Source organism: Sapajus apella, unplaced genomic scaffold (assembly GCF_009761245.1).
Source record: "Sapajus apella isolate SASKATOON/1434 unplaced genomic scaffold, GSC_monkey_1.0 scaffold6, whole genome shotgun sequence".
In the NCBI taxonomy this organism is placed as follows: domain Eukaryota; kingdom Metazoa; phylum Chordata; class Mammalia; order Primates; family Cebidae; genus Sapajus; species Sapajus apella.
The window spans coordinates 54,911,469-54,924,816 of NW_022436946.1; positions in this window are offsets into that span (position 1 = coordinate 54,911,469).

Below are 13,348 nucleotides of genomic sequence, written 5' to 3' on the forward strand. Positions count from 1 at the left end.
GTGCCCATATGTTCTTATGGTTCAACTCCCACTTATGAGTGAGAAAATGTGGTTTGGTTTTCTGTTCCTGTCTTAGTTTGTTGACAATGATGTTTTCCACCTTCATCCATGTCGCTGTATAGAATATAAACTCGTTCTTTTTTTTTATTGCTGCATAGTATTCCATGGTATATATGTGCCACATATTCTTTATTCACTGTAACAGTAATGATTACTGTTCTAACTGGTGTGAGCCACATTTAATATGATGAAGATGATAACATTAAATGTTTTTGTCTTTTAAGTCATGAAGAAATGACCAAAAGCTATTTTTGCCTAAACTCATTTCTCAGGTTGCTATTTGGTTTCCACTGCTCCTCTTTGTACCTGCAATAACCTGAATCCTAATAGAAAAAGGCATTCAGTCATCTTCAAAGGGGATTCCAACCATGAGAATCTCATATAGAAAAATCAGATGCTTCAAAATAACCTCCCCACCCAATTTTTTGTTAAAATGTGTCTTGGTGTAAAGATTTTAGAGATAAAACTAAAATAATAAATTTAACCTAATTATCAGGCCTCTGGAAAGAGACACAGGATATATTCAAAAGGGCGACCCAAAGAAAATTAATATTGGGATTTCATTTTAAAAGCATTAACAGGGTTAACAAAAAACAATAAAAGATGGTGAGACATCCTAACTATGATTTTGGTGGAAAGCTGTAAAGATCTGTGTGAAGGGACAAGGGCAAAAAGTTGACAGGAGGACTCTGTAATATCTAGATATGTATAACACCTATGCAGCTATAGTAGAGGGCTGTCTGACCCTGACCCTTTGAGAGGTTTCCACTGTGGTCAACTCACAGCCAGGCAGTGAGAAATCCAGCTCTATAAATACCTCAACCTGTATATGTTACTAAACTCTAACTCACTTCTGGTATTTCCCATCAGCCATACCAACTGGAAGCTGGAAGACAGGGGACTTTACTTGGTGGATTTATTAAAAATAAGCTTCCCAGAGCATAGAGTAAGGAGGAATAGTGAAAAGCAGATCTGGATGGCAAAGTGGAGCATATCCAGTACATCTAACAAAATAAGATGTATAAAGTACTGGATGGAGCTGCTTATCTAAAATAATTTTTATATTCCCTTTACTCTTTCCATGTAAAGAGAATATAAAAATCATATCAATAATATAAAATGTCATATAATAAGAAATCATCCATTTCCACTAAGAATGGAAAAGGGATAATTCACGTTTCAATAAATAATTTTTAAAATGCTATTGCTTTTTCATTATATATTAATGATTGGACTTTAAACTTTAAAATAAGTTACAGAAGAGAGGAGTATTGGCTTTTTAAAATAGAAAATGCTAATAATATTAAAGCTCAAATAATTTTAGCAGCCAAATGTTTACTATATTGCAAAAGAATAATAACATTGTTTTGATAACCTATAGAAGTGATTCAATCAAATGGTGGTTGGATATTAAATAGCAGCTATATAGTTTGTGAGTACAGAACCTAACTTGTGTGGATACATTTAAAAAAAATAGTAAGAGTAAGTTTATGTAACATGGAAATAAGGGAAACTAAGGGAAAACATCATTCACTTGGCAATATTGTAGTCAATTCAACCTTAGCAATCACAGTGTTAAACACCTAGAGCCCATTTAAAAACCACCTCTGCCACATTTTTATTTCTGTCAGTAATACTGCCAAGTTTTAAAGACTTTTAGACCATTAATCAATGCACAATCTTCTTCTCCTTCCCTGTTGTTTTATCTGAGCTATGTACATATGTAGCATATGTATTATTTTTTAATTATGAATTAAACAGACATTCCTACAGAGAACGTGAAGATCCACACACAAATGAAACCACACATGAATAAACTTAACTGCCCATGTGGGCACACAGGTGCTTTGAAGAAGAAAATGCATATTATAACGTTCATGGAATCTAAATTTAACTTCAAATAGAATGAAGGATTCAGAGTGAATATTGCAGAAAAAAATGTGTAGTGATTGAAACCAATGTGACCAAAATTTACAGAGCCGAAAGCAGCAGCAGTCTTTATCGTAGATAAGAAATAGAAATATAGTTAAGGATGAAAATGTAATTAGATTTTACTCTCCATGTTAAATCTTGAGAAAGAGATACTTATTACTCAAAGAATGGCTGGCTGTGCTTGCTGGTGATTAAAATAAGCTTCCTTGTGTTATCTCTCCGCGTAAATTGTTATTGCCTCTCTCATTTTGCCAGGGGTATTCTGGTCAAGGATCTAAACCTCTGGTGATATATAATTTGTCTCAATAAAAAACAAGGAACCTGCCCATTCAACTTCAGATATATTGATATTAGGATTCTGCTTTTATTGGGTGTTATTCAGAAAGAAAGTTTCTCTGGGCTATTCTGGTGTGGGGAGGTACTAGGAAAGGATTAAGGCTTGCACTTAATCAAAAGAAATGTGAATATCATTTAATTCATTTCCTTGAAATGTGATCCCATAAGTCAATATGGTTTTTTAAGTCCCTTCTTGGGTTTAGAGAATCAAACAGGAAGCACAACAGCCAAGGGTTTTTCTGACTTGTAGCTACATTCAAGGCTTACAGCTGGGCTTTCTGATCTTCCCTCCAAGCAGTTTACTAGAAAGGATGACAGATTCGCATCTAAAAACATTCTTGGAAAATCAGCATATGTTCTTGCCTAGTGATAAACTAGGAAAACTGTCTAAATAATGTTTCCATCTAATATTTATAATCACTTTGCTTTTTGCTGTAGGAATTTGTGTATTAATATAGAAACTCTATATTTAATATTAATATTTCTAGATGTAATATAGATTTTTTAAATCTCTTGGCATCAGACAGTCCTCTAAACAATCTATAATGAGGATTGAAAAGATCAAAAGATGAGAAGTATTATTTTAAAGAATTACCAGCTAATACTTTACTCATCTATAAAGCACTTTTTGAAATGTCAGAGGCACAATGAACTCAGTAATTGGAATACTTGCATTTTCACTTTTGTCAAATACAAAATATATTTTGTTCAAAAATAGGTTGGATTAGTTTATTGCATCTTCTTTCAAGATATGCCTCAAAAGATTTTTCTGATTATTTACTTTTTTGAAAGAGGAGTCAAGAACTCTGGCAACTGTTGGAAATATTTTCACAAAGCTGTCAGAATGGTAGCAATGACAAAACAGTAACAGCAACAAATATGTTCAAGTGCCTACATTTGTCAAAAAGGATGCTAGGTATTTTAAATAGAATTGTTCATTATTTTATAGCACCTCCTTTCAACAATAATTTGTATATACAAGGAAATTAAAGAAAAAATCAATTAAGTGTGCTGCTTCAGTCTTTCAGGACTATAAATCGTAGTCAATAGATCCCTCAAGCCTAACTCAGAACTCTGCTGTGGTGCTTCCTTAAACTTAGCTGGATCAGGGCTTCTTATCCTTCTTCTTATTTATATAGTTATGTATTTAAATATTTACTTCTTTATGTTAATCGGATGGACCACTATAGGTCTTGGAAAATAAAAGCTTATTTACAAACTCAGAACCTAAAATTAGAGAAACTATTTTTGTCTCAGTCTCACACAACAAAAAATACTCTAGTCTTTGGAATCAGGTGCTAACTGAAAGGGGAAAATGTACTTACTGAATAATCTTGCACAAGAGCCTAAAAAGTGAGAGAAAACCAAATTGGCAAGCTTAAGTGTTAAGAAGGAAAATTTATAAATAGACATTAGAGAGCTTCTATAAATAAACCCAGGAAATGTACATTAACTTATTTTCAGTATCAAAGGATAATGGACAAAATTTATTCCATAATTTAAAAGTTCAAGATTCTCTTCCTGTAAAACTAAAAGTAAGGATCACACTGTACATCTGATAACTTGTGTTTAATGTTTATTCCCTTTTACAGTGATATTCTTTAAGAAAAGTAAATATATTGTATTCAGACCTAGATAAATATATTCGTATTATTTGAATACTATAAATAACACAAAAATAAAGACATTTTAAAATTTATTCATGGAAGAACAATGGCCCTGTTTTTTATTATCTATACATATACCTGATCTTTGTCAGAAAGTACTGCATTTAGATAGTGTTTTATTAAAACAGTTAAGAAGCAGTTTAGTAGATTTATTATAATGTATCCTAGTCTATAAAAAATGAAATTTATTTATATATGTTTCAAAAGCAAAAAAAACCCCACAAGTTTTGGAGATTTCTTATATATCTGAAAATTCTTTCTTTAGGTTTTTCTAGGAACCATTTGCAATGTCACAAATACTGTAAAGGTACAAATTGGAAGGAGTTGATGTAGGTTCTGTTGTCCTAATGCTATCCATAACCATTATCATGAAAGAACGAAACCAATGTGCTCAGAAACTAAAGGGGGGCTATCAACAGAAAGGATATCACAATTTCCACCTTTGTTGGACAATAGCCCAGCACAAAACTGTGAAAACGTCCTTCTTATTTAGCTCTAATCTCTGTGCGGTTGATATAGTATACATCCCTCTTTCCAATGACAGTATTTAGCATCCATCAATTGTTTCCACTTCTGACTCATCTTCAAGTTATTTCCAAAGAACTTAAAAACAGAAGTTGGAAAAGTACTATGTGTGTAATGTTGGTGCATTAGTAGCTCAGGCAAATTAATTAACTTGGAGACATATATGAATTATAGAAAATATACATTTGATAATAAAATACATTATTTTATAAAACATTTCTAAATTTATATGTTTCAAAATATACAGCTAAATTTGTCTTTTATCTTGATCAATAATAAATTGCCTAACTGTTAAAATTATAGGTGACATGATTCAGGTATAAGATAAGAAAATTGTTCTACATTACTACATTCCATATTGCTTAATGGAAATGACATTATAGCCTATGCCTGGGAAATATATCCTTTAAAATGTCAATTAACCTTCATTCCACATTTCTTATATATGTCAAGAAATGTGCATTCTGGTACTGGTTCTTCAATTAACTTTTGGTCATAATAAATGAGATAATTGCATGAGGAAAACTATAAGATGTTTCTAAATGGATATTATGTTGATTTAATAGGGGCAGCTGTATATGACTATAATTTCATTTTAAATCTATTAGCTTCATCATTGCTTGGACCCAATTCAGTAATCAAGCATTTGGTTTTTTAAAAAGTTCTTATTATAAGAAGAGTTGACCTATAAAATAGCGAGATAGTTTGCTATTGTGATTCAGGGAAATGTATGCTAATTTTAAGCCTCATGATTTATGTTTTCTTCCCCAAACAAGGACCATTGTAAGTAGGTCTACAGTGTAATCTACTTAAATATGATGCTTTATATATTTTTGTGTTTGCAAAGAAAATAGCAATACCCACATAGAGGTCTACCATGGACAGGAACCTTAAGATTAGATGTGCGTTTGAATTTTTCAGTGATAAAGCCCGTGTATAATCATCTTTCATATGTTCAGAAAGACTAGTTACACAAAGAAATGGCTAAACTTGATACATTATTAATGATTTGGTGCATGAATATTCTTATTCCAATATATTTTCAGCATTCTTGTTGGCTTAATCCAGAAGTTACGGATCACAGCAGCAAAATAATTGTACTTAAAGTTTCTTAACCTTTACTAAATGTCCTATTTAATAATTTCAATGACTTCATGAATATGTTGTTATATAACTTTAGTTATACTTTCTGATCCTAGTCATAATCTCAACCAGAATGAAACAGAATCCATTAGGTTTTTGCGAAGCATAACATCTTTCTCATGTGTTTTTCTCTATCTTCTTCCTTAAGCTAGGTACTGTAATTTCAAATTTCCTATTTCTGTCACTCATTTCATTTGATCATTCTCCCCTTTTCAAGTAGTAACCACAGTGTTTGTTGGTTTTTCAAATAAGGTCTTTACAATATTATAAAGGATGCTGTGATTCGCAGCTCAGAGCTACCATCAAGGCTGAAAAATCTATTTCCCGTGCTGCAGGAAGTGCTGCCTGTTGTTACATCTCTTTGGAAATCGCTCTTAGCTGAAGGAAATCATTTGACTCATTTTGACCTTTCAAATATATCCCCTGATTGATGGATACAGGAGTATATATGCCCACCCACATCACCATGGAATAAATGTTTTGAAGGAGTTGTTCCAGACTCAGTAGTTCATATGGGATCAGATGCTTTTCATGAGACTGAAATGCAACCCAACTTTTCTCCTTGCCAATTTATTCTTTCTTTTCTCTCTTCCTTTCTCTTCCTTATGTTTTGATCCTGCATGCGTGTCTCCATTACAGAATCTGCTTCCTGGGTCCCCAAACTGTAAAGATACCTAAGTTTTTTATCATCTTTTGTCATATCTATATTTTACATAATGGTCTTAGTCATGCATAATCGTGTAAACAATACAAATAATAAATTTATTTGCTAGATGTCACTGGAAATTAAGCACAGTATGCTCTATCTGTAATAGATTTGGTGCTAGAACCCAACAAAAGTATAATTAATACTCATTATTTAGCATTCATCCTTTTACAATAATTAGTTATATATACTTGTATCAGATGGACAATAACTTCTTTTAAGCATTAATGCAAATATGACAGTGGGTAAATTGTTTATCTGGATTTTTAAGCCACAATTTAAAGAATTAAGTTAATAAACCCCAATCTCTTGATCTAAAGTACTTTCATTTGTTCACTTACAATTATTTTTATGGAATTTGATCTCACATTTACAAAGATAGCAGAGAAGAGAAAAGAAAGTTCTAATAGTTTTAAAACCCTCACAATGCAGAAAATGCCAGGAAATATTCCCCCACCATGCATTGAGGAAATTAAGAAAAGCAGAAAAAGACCCTACATGCTATAATTCTTGGAAGTCAGCTTAAATGCATTCACCAAGCTCCACTAACTGGCAGAATGAAGGCAAGATGATACTAGAGTGGTTCATCCCAGTAGAGCTGTGCTATCAAATATAGTAGAAATAGCCATATGTCACTATTAACTTAGTCTGGATTACAACGTATTCAGTGTCCTGAAAGGATAAAGTACACAGCATATTTTGGAGACTCAGTAACCACCTCTTCCCACCTCATAAGTAGTGGAATATATCCCAACAGTTTTTATTTTGATTATAAATTAAGATGATATTTATGATATGGGAGATGACATAAAATATATTGTTAAAATTAATTTCACATTCTTTTAGTTTTTTTTAATATGGTTAGTAGAAAATTTAAGACTGTTAATATGACTCATATATTCCTATTGGACAATGCTGCTCTAGAGACTTTAATTAACTCTAACATCTTCCTAACAAGTTGACAGGAAGCCTCCATTAGAAAAAAAATCCTGGCAGTAGGATTAAAATTGAGTAGAAAATAAACACAAAATGAAAAAGTTTAGATACTAAAGTGAGATGGTTCCACAGGAGGCAGTCCAGTCAAGGGACTTTCTATAGGAAATATGACCTTATTTCTCTGACAAATGAACATTATAAAAAGGAAGAGAAAGATAAAAAAGTAATCTGAGGATCAAATCCAGTATATGGACTTTATTTACCACTTGATTCAAACAAAGCAACTATAGAAAGTATCTTGAGACCACAGAGTGTCATAAAGGGTTACAAATTTTGGTTAAGTATTAAAATGACAATGTGGTTCTGAAAAAATGAAAGTCTTTCGGTAGAGTTGTGAAATGGACTATTTATGTGTAAAATCATGGAGTTTATTGCATTTCTTAATAAACTTCCAGCAAAATATTTAAAAAGCAATAAAAATTACTGGTAGTGAGGGCAGGAAGGATTGAGAAATTGTTAGAAACTGATGAAGTTTGATGACGGGTACATGAGGATTAAACACATTTTTCACTATACGTTTGTATAGGTTTGAGAATTTTGTGGTGAAAGTTTAAACATAAATACTTTTATTTTTTCTGTAATATAAAAATGTTAAAAATAAACTTTAAAAATAATGTGTTACAAAGTATTGTAGGTTAATAAAGAATAAGTCTAACATAAGTAAACAGCTTTCTAAAGAGATGTGAGAAATAATTTCAACCATGTAAGTAATGACATTTGAACTAAATTCTGTAGCTTGCTGGTTAAAGGATGATGTCATACTGGACACCAAACAAAGTACTAAATACATACCTCAAAATCTAGCTATTGCCATTTAGGGGAGAAACTCCAATGTAAGGATACAGAAATGTTAAAAATGAAAAAATGGTGATATGCCAAGAAAGAATAGTCAAATGGATACTGCTGTAGCTATAATGGTATTAGGCAAATAATTTTAAAGGCATTAAGCAAATAATTATAAAGATAAAAGCTGAGAAACAGATTCATGCATAAGTAGAAATATTAAGCATGAAAGATCTAGCACTGATTAATGAATAATATTGAGTCAGTTTTCCATGAGGAAAAAAGAATCAAATATATATAGTGAACAAAACCAAAAATTAATTATAAGAGATTTGGATACTAAGTATAATTTTTAAAAAAATGTATATGTGTTTGTGACCAGATTAGAGAAGTAGATCTTAGGCAGGACTTGAAAAGTGTAATTTATAAAGAAAACTATTGATAAATTGATATCAGCAGAAAATATAAAGAAAGTTAAAAGTAAACATTACAGGAAAATATAGTTTCTTCACATATAATCTATAAATGATTTTGGCTCTATTGATAACATTTTCTACTTTAAGCTGAGTGGTGGGCAATTTTGTATTTGTTCTTATTTATATCTTGAAGAAAACATAAAATGGTTTTCATAAATAAAAGAACATATGTTCCAAAAGTGAGCATGATTAAGCTGATGTTAGAGATAATACAAATGAAGATTAGATCTTTTAAAGGTGATAGGACAAATCTGTATTATTATAAAAATGTCATCTTCTAGGAGGCATACCAACCTGAAACTTTAAGAAATAACAATAGAGCTTAAAACTATAAAACAAAAACCATTAATATAATTTGTTCATACTTAAAACAACATTATCTTATATTTATTATTTTAAATGTCAGAAGATAAAAATTTTAAGTGTACTGTTCAATATATTTTGAGAAACTGTAGCCTGTGCGATCTAAACTTCTCTTAATATGTATTATATTATTCCAAAATACAAAATATTTTCATTAACCCATCCCCCCTTCTTCAGTCTCCCGAAAAGAGAGCCAGTTTGCTGATTTCTACAACAATAGATTAGTTTTGACTGTTCTGTATCCTCATATAAATTGAAAGATTTAATGCCTGTTCCTTTGTTTCTGATTTTTCTTGCTTAATATTTTTTAATATTTACCCATGTTGTTTAATTTCTTAGTAGTTCATTGGTTTAGTAATTTCTTTAGGCATTACAATAAGCATCCAGAACTCATCAAAGTCAACTTGAATAAATACCATTTACTCTATGTATATTTTACAAACCTTACAAAAGTATATATTGGCTTACCCTTCTCCTGTCCATTTTACTGTTTGGTCATATATTTTACTTACATGTTCTATATACCCCAATATAATATATTGTTTTCATTTTCTGTGTAATACCTTAAAGGTCTTTTTAAAATACTAAGAAATAATAAACCGAATTTTATGTTGACCTATGTATTTACTATTGCAGTGCTCTTTGATACATCATAGAAATCCAAGACATATTTTAAGTATCTAATAATTAATACTCTCTGCTTTTGTTTATCTGAAAAATACCTTTAATTCTAAAGACACTTAAACAGTTTTAGTCTTTTGTAAAATTCAGACCTTATTATTGCATTGTTTTCTGACTTGTTTTGTTTCTGATACGATGTCATATTTTTTTGTTCCTCTATGTAAGACATCTTATTGATCTGCCTGCTTTCAGGATTTCTCTTATCTCTGGATTTTGGAAGGTTGAGCATAACATGCCTAAGTATATCTTGATGTGGGTTTAGAATTTTTGGGTTTTATTACCTTTTTACAACAAACACGCACATATTAGACTACTGGATATTGCCACAGAGGTCGATGGGGTTCCTTTCATTTTTTTTTTTTTTTTGGAATTCACTTTCATTTGTATAGTTCCTAATTAAATGTTTCCAAGTTCATGATTTCTGTACTGTGTGCTGTCAAATCTGCAGTAAACTCCCATCTAGCACATTTGTCATTGATATTAATTTCCAATTCTTTGATTTTGATTTGGTTCTTTGGTTTTTGCAGTTTCCTTTTCTGACTTGAATTTTCATTCAATAACCCATCATGCTGGGACTTCCTTTATATCCTTGAACATGTCTATAATGGATGTTTCATGCTCCTTATCTTCTAATAATAGGATCTCTGTCATTTCTAAGTCTGTTGCTATTTACTATTTTTTTTCTTCTGGTTACAGGTTACCTTTTATTTCTTTATATGTGTAATTGTATTATTTTTATAATATTATGAACATTATGCTGCTATGTTAATGAGGGTCTTGTGTTGCTTCCTCTAAAGAGTGTTGATTTTATTTTGAATGTAGTTTAATTTACTATTATTCAGCTGGACCTCATGCAGTTTTTGTTTAGCTTTTGTTAGGATACATTTATCCTAGTATCTACTCTAAGATTAGAATAATCTTGTCCTAAGGGATAACCTTTCTGTTTTCTCAACTAAATTCCTGGTTTTTTAAAAAATGCATCTCTACTCTGGCTAATGAGAGCACCTGTGACCTGTGAAATCTCCACTCAGTTCTTAGTCCCCCAGTGGCTGTTTATTCTTAGACCTCACAGAGACTTAACCTGAAAATGTGTTTAGTATTTAGTCAGAATTCAAGAGAAATGTGTGCAAATATCTGAGGCTTCTCCTCTATATAGCTTCTTTCTCTGCAGTTCCCTGACCACAGATACAACATCCTTCAGAATCCCTGCAGTTTAGCTATGGTCTAAACTTTGTAATCTTCACCTTGCTACTCTGCTAACTTCTATGTTTATTCCATGTTCCAGTGTCATAATTCACAGAATGCTCCAAAAGAGAGGGTAAACATAGACCTTACCTCTGAGATGTATATATATTTCTCTAGGGTAGGAATCCTGGACTATCTGCTTCCCAGTGCATCAAAAAAAGTTTGCTTCGGATACTGCAAGCAGTTTTACATTTCTTCCTAGTGGGGAAGAGGAAAATCATATGTTCATTATCCTATCATGCCAGAGACTAGAATTCTATAGGAGAAAATTGATTAATCTAAAATCATTATGTGAGATATTCTTTCAGAAAATTGCACATTAACCAGATATGTAAGTTTCACAAAATTTGACTATTTATTAGGCCACAATGAAAAAATAAAAGTTCTGGGAATAAAAACATATGGGCCTTGTTATCTAGACATATTGCAGTGAGTTTAAAATTGAATATAAAAAGGTATGCCATTTTTCAAACCGTTAAATAATTTAAAATAATTTAATTGTACAAAGTAGGTTATCTTACCACAATAAAATGAAATTAGAAATTAATAAGATATCTAGAAAATTGCCAGATGTTTAGAAATTAAATAAGATATTTTTAAATAGCAGATAAGTCAGTGAAGGGTTCAAAGTAATTTAGAAAGTATTGTAAATGGAATAAAAATTAAAATACAACATATTAGAATTCTTGAGATGCAGCTAAAACAGCATATGAATGAAAAATTTTACATTAAACTATTCTGGTAAAAAAATGTTCTTAGTTTACACCTTAATAAATAACTGAAATAACAAATTCAACCCAAAATAGGCAGTAAAAGAAAGTAATAAAGATTACACCAGCAATTAATAAACTGCAAAACAGAAAAATAATAATTAATTTAACCAGTGTGGTATTTGGAAAAGTCAAAAATTTAATAACACTGAAATAAAACTTACCCACCTAACAAGAGAAAACAACCAATATAAATGGTGGGAGAGATTACACTACTGAAGTTTATTCAAAAATTAATATGACAATAACATTATTATAAAATAATATGCAAATAAATTTGAATACTGAGATAAGGTGAACAAATGCTTAAAAATACAAACAACCAAAGTCTGGTCAAGAAGAAACAATTGCTGAAAGTAGCCATACATTTTTTTTTTAATGTTGAATTTGTAGTTAAGGAAACTTCCCACAAAGAAAACTCCAGGCACAGATTGCTTCTATGGTGAATTATGCCAAACATTTAAGAGAAAAAAGAATCCACTCTATACCAAGTTTTACAGAAAATCAAGAAGAGGAAAACTTTCAACTAATTATATGAGACTAGCTTTCTCTTGATACCAAAATCAGACAAAAACATTATTAAGAAATCAAAATATAACTGTAGATGACCTATATGCAACATTTTAAACAATTTTTAAAAAATCTAATACAATAATGTGTGAAAAGACTGTCATTTATGACCCAGTCATAAATGGAGCTGAAAGTTTGGTTTAATGTTTGGAGAATAATAAACATAATTCATCATAATAGAACCTTAAAAAATGACATGTTGATTTCAGTAGAGACAAAAAATATAGGAGAAAATTAACATCAAAAAGTGGGTGAAGGATATCACAGACACTTCTCAAAAGGAGACATTTATGCAAATATATGAAAAAAAGCTCATCATCACTGGTCATTAGAAAAATTCAAATCAAAACCACATTGAGATAGTATCTCACACCAGTTAGAATGGTGATCATAAAAAGTCAGGAGGCAACAGATGCTGCAGAGGATGTGGAGAAATGGGAATGCTTTTACACTGTTGGTTGGAGTGTAAATTAGTTAAACCATTGTGGAAGACAGTGTGGCGACCCTTCAAGGATCTAGAACTAGAAATACCATTTGACCCAGCAATCCTATTACTGGATTTATACCCAAAGGATTATAAATCATTCTAGTATAAAGATGCATACCCATGTATGTTTATTGCAGCACTGTTCACAATGGCAAAGACTTGGAATGAACCCAAATGTCCATCAAAGATAGACTGATAAAGAAAATGTGGCAAATATACACCAGGGAATACTATGCAGCCATCAAAAAGGATGAGCTCATGTCCTTTGCCGGGACATGGATGAAGCTGGAAACCATCATTTTCAGCAAACTAACACAGGAACAGAAAACCAAACACTGTATGTTTTCCCTCGTAAGTGGAAGTTGAACAATGAGAACACATGGACACAGGGAGGGGAACATTAGGCACCGGGGCCTATTGGAAGGTGGGGGGTTTGTGGAGGGATAACACTAGGAGAAATACCTAACGTAGATGATGGGGTGATGGATGCAGCCAAACACCATGGCACATGTATACCTGTGTAACAAACCTGCCTGTTCTGCACATATACCCCAGAACTTAAAGTAAAAAAAAAAAAAAAAAAAAAAAAAAAAAAAAAAAAAAAAAAA